The 5,000-nt window shown below is 41.7% G+C and overlaps 1 protein-coding gene across 1 annotated transcript in view; it reads left to right on the plus strand.

The window, feature by feature from the left end:
- Positions 1 to 5,000, plus strand: part of smg (sterile alpha motif domain containing protein 4 smaug) — a 588,244-nt gene that overhangs the window by 30,252 nt on the left and 552,992 nt on the right. The gene's annotated exons all lie outside the window — the stretch shown is intronic.

A 5,000-nucleotide genomic window follows, 5' to 3' on the forward strand; every position in this document is an offset into this window, starting at 1 on the left:
TATATATATATATATATATATATATATATATATATATATGTATGTATATATTTACAATCTGATATCAAATATACAATTTGTTCAGTTAATCACACTATATCTTAACCTTATTTTATAAGATTTATTTATTTATTTACATTATTTTTTTATGAAAAATTGAATGGTGAAATGGGGAACTCGAAAAATTTCCCCGGGGGGAGGGGAGCCCACCCAACAATTTTTTTTTTTTTTTTTTTTTTTTTTTTTTTTTTTTCTCTCTTACATATTGAGTCCCTGTGATTCAAATATGCGAAAAACCACCGAGAACAATGACCTCACGTTGTTAAAGAGGTTAGACAGACAGTTGACTCGGGAGGAATCTCATTTCGTCAGTGACGACCAGCGCTTCTATCTTTGGGTGTGCTTATTTCCATTTTGTTTATTTATTCATTTTAATTTTATTATTATTATTATTATTATTATTTTAGATTAGCCTCCAGTCCTGAAATAATGCTGCGTGACTGTGGTCCATTGGGGTGTCGATATTAGGTGATAACCTGTAGAGTGGTCTTCGGTGCCACGGAGTTGAATAGTTTGTGCCACGAGTGCCACGTGGCACTAGCACCATATTGAGGTCTGGTGTATACCTGAGATCGGTGTCACACTGTACGGCGCTGCCGTTGCGGCTTTTGAGTTATTAGACTCGAAAAGTTATATTAGTGGTCGTTGTATGATAGTGGTCGTTATAAAATAGTGGTCGTTATATGATAGTGGTCGTTGTATGATAGTGGTCGTTATATGATAGTGGTCGTTATATGATAGTGGTCGTTGTAATATAGTGGTCGTTATATGATAGTGGTCGTTATATGATAGTGGTCGTTGCATGATAGTGGTCGTTGTATGATAGTGGTCGTTGTATGATAGTGGTCGTTATATGGTAGTGGTCGTTATATGGTAGTGGTCGTTATATGATAGTGGTCCTTATATCAAGGTCTGGCCGCTGTCGTCAGGTGATTTTATTAAGCTTGCAAACGTCATCTTTCCGCATCCGGCTTCGCCGTGTAGTGTGACACCGGACTAACACCGTCGATAATGAGGGATTGCCCCCGAAGATGAATAAAATCACCTGACAGTCATCGTAGCGGTTCGAATCCCGCAAGAATGAACGTGTGACGGCAGTAAGAGTGCACGATTGAAATTTTAAATTTTAATAACTTTTGGATGTATTTATGGAAATTGATTGTAGATTTTGTAGATACCAATAAGGTAGATAAAAAGTAGAAAACCTAGGTAGAATTCTACTTTATAATGCAAGCGTTCGCCAGAGTCGGCGAAAGGCAGTCATGTATAGCCACCCCGTAGAGCGTCAGAAAATTTGAAAATGTACAGGAATGGAGCTACGCTCGTGGAGTCCCCGCACAGGGGTCATTACCCTGTCCGCTTTAATGACGTTGTCATTTTAACAAAATTGATTTTTTTTTTTTTTTTTTAGTTGATGACAGCGAAGATGCAGTTGATGAGTATGGAGATGATGAGATTGATAGGGTTGGTGAGATTGGCACGTTTGCGGTAAGCGTGCCAAGGATGTCACTGGGCTTTGAAATGGCACGGCGGTTACAAATTGCTCTCTTTCTCTCTCTCTCTCTCTCTCTCTCTCTCTCTCTCTCTCTCTTTATTCGGAATGAATATATCGAATATTAGAGAGTATTATTATTATTGTTGTTGTTATTATTTTATTTTTATTTATTACTGATTTATGTATTTGTTTATTTGTTTCAAAATTTTGAACTTTTCTTTGTGAATATTTGAAAGTTCTGAACATACAAGATAATTTGAAAAGGGAACTTAACGTTTTCTAGAAACATGTGTTAGATTTAGTGTTGTCAGAGGCTTATTTTAGAAAAATCCTAAACTCAAAATGGCGCCGTGGAGACGAATAAAATCGCCTGACGCCACAAAAAATACTAAAGAAAAGTACCAACCGGTACGGAAGGGGTTAACAGTTGTATTTTGCATTGACAGTGACGATGACGTCAGAGGCTGGATAGGTTGACGTCACTGGTTTGATGACGTCATTGGTATTATGACGTCACTTATATAATGTCACTGGGAGAATTCCACGCTTGGCTTTGTCCATTTTGTTCCCGCCTCTCTCTCTCTCTCTGCCTCTCTCTTCTTTGTGCTCCTCTTTCCATGGTGTGGCAGGTTTCTCTCTCTCTCTCTCTCTCTCTCTCTCTCTCCCTCCATCTATCATTCTCCAACATATCCTTGTAATTCCAGCCTTCGCACTTTTGATTTCATATTTCTCGTCTCTCCTCCTCCTCCTCCTTCTCCCACATCCTCCTTCTCCCCTCCTCCTCTTCTCCCTCCTCCTCCCCCTCCCCTCCCCTTTCCCTCCTCCCCTCCTCTTTCCCTTTTCCCCTCTTCTTCCCCTCCTCCTCCTCCCCTTTTCCTCCCCTCCTCCTCCTCCCCTCTTCCTCCCCTCCTCCTCCCCTCTTCCTCCCCTCCTTCTCCTCCTCTCCCCCTCCTCCTCCCCTCCCCCTCCTCCTCCCCGCCTCATTCCCTCTCATTTCTTCAGCATGTCGACGAACTCGCCTTCCCGTCCGCCTCCCCCCTCCCCCCTCCTTTTCCCCCCAATCCACAACGAAATCTACTTCGCAGATCCCATTACATGCGTGTTGGTCCTTCGCATGCCTTTTCCCCCTCCCTTCCCCTCCCCCCTCTTCCCCCTCCCCACCTCCAACTCCCTCCTCCCCCTCCCCACCTCCAACTCCCTCCTCCCCCTCCCCACCTCCAACCCCCTCCTCCCCCCTACCCCCTCCCTCCCCCACTCCCTCCTCTCCCCCTTTTCCTCCTCCTTTTCCTCCTCCTTTTCCCCTCTTACCCTTCCCCTTCCCTTCCGCCTTCACTCCCTCTTACCTTCCCCTCCTTTCCCCTTCTTTCCCCTCCCTTCCCCCTTCTTTCCCCTCCCTTACCCCTTATTTCCCCTCCCTTCCCCCCTTCTTTCCCCTCCCTTCCCCCTTTTCTCCCTTCCCTTCCCCCCTGGCTTAACTTCCTCTCCCACATTCTCCTTATTTCTGCCTTAACATCTCCAATAACTCCTCTTGCACTCCTCCCCCTTAACTCCTCTCCCCCCCCACCCTCCTCGCTTCCACCCACCGAGCCCGTCTTGCTGCCCCTGTCCCTCATCCCCCACCAAGCGCACCACTGCAGCGGCGCGGGTGGTGACTCTTGTTGCCCCCACCAGGCCGCTCACAGGGGGTGGAGGAGATGGAGTGGTGGAGGTGAGGGAGAGTGGAGTAGGGAGGAGTGAATGTGGAGAGAAGCAGTGGAGGGAAATGTAGAAAGGGGTTGTTGATAAGAGGAGTAATAGTCCATACAAGAAAAAATGTCTGTGTGTGAATGTATATATATATATATATATATATATATATATATATATATATATATATATATATATATATATGCAATCGGATTAAGTCACTAACACTTGTCATGTGCTAGTACAGGTGCGAGCCCTTGGCTGTACCACGTTTCAATTTCTGCATGTTGGCCTCCTCGAGTCTCTCGATGTTGATGGCTGAGAATGAAAGTGTATTCTGGTTGATAAAATATATATGTATGTATATACGTATATATATACATATATATATATATATATACTGTATATGTACATGAGTTTGAATATTGTTTATTTATATACATTGTGTAAATGCTTATATGTCACTTAGGTGATGAAGAGAACTAATGAGACACTTCTAAGAGGGGAAAAACTGAAGGGACTTGTTAGTTCTGAGAGGAGAATGACTCTGTCCTTAGGTAGAAGGGGAAAGGGAGGAGAGGAAAGGATTGTTGTTGTTATTGTGAAAATTCACCAGCGCTTCTGTCCTTGTGGACAGTCTCGTGGGGGGAAAGGAAGAGAAGAATATATATATATATATATATATATATATATATATATATATATTTTTTTTTTTTTTTTTTTTTTTTTTTTTTTTTTGCAATTGTAGATGAGTTTGTGTGTAATTAGAGTATGGAAAATAGTAGGGTTTTTTTTTTTTTTTTTTGAAAGGGGAAATCTGAGGGGATTTATGTCTTAGAAAAGGAAGGATGCTGGATCATGGGTGAGAGCAGAGAGAATGGGATGTTTTGAAAGTGTGTTTTGTGTGTGTGTGTGTGTGTGTGTGTGTGTGTGTGTGTGTTTATATACATATGTTGAATTCATATATGAAGACTTCAAGATAACTTATACGGTAAAACTTTCAAGTGAGAGTTGGAAGGTAATTTGTATCCCGTCAGTAATACCTTTTATTTTATCATTATCATTATTATTATTTGTTTTTATTTATTTATCTATTTATTTCTGTTTTTATTTTTAGTTTATATTATTATTATTATTGTTTGTTTATTTATTTTATTTATTATTATTATTATTATTATTATCTTTATTTTATTTATTTATTTATTTATTTTTTAGAATAGCCTAAGTTCTGAGAGGAGGACTGAACTTTGAGAATAAATGTAGGTACTCTCATGGGCTGTAGTTTACCAACGCTTAAGTCCTTCTAGACCAAATGGAAGTGGCTATGTGTACATACATGTTCAGAAGGGTCATTACCCCTTAGGGTAACTAATGGGGTGTCACGGCATTGAATAAAATCTCCTGACGGCAGCCATGGACGAGGGGCGTCTATTCCCTCGACTGAATAAAATCGCCTAGCGAAAGGGTTAAGGCTGGGAGAAGCTATTACTGCTTTTATGAGTCAGAGTTTATGTCAACCGAGGCGGTTGTTATGGGGGGAAGGGGGGATGGGGGAGGATGGTGTCTCAGCACACACAAAGTTGGATGTGATGAATGGGGATAGAGGGTAACCCTATCCTCTCCACAAAGAGAGAGAGAGAAAGAGAGGCAGAGAGAGAGAGAGAGAATCAGGGGTTAAGGAGATTAGACTGGGAGTAGATTACAAATAAAGATGGTTAGGATTCGTGTGTGTGTGTGTGCGTGTGTGCGTGTGTTCTAC

The sequence above is a fragment of the Oratosquilla oratoria genome, chromosome 27, assembly GCF_046742065.1.
Source record: "Oratosquilla oratoria isolate Oo_2021 chromosome 27, ASM4674206v1, whole genome shotgun sequence".
NCBI lineage: Eukaryota > Metazoa > Arthropoda > Malacostraca > Stomatopoda > Squillidae > Oratosquilla > Oratosquilla oratoria.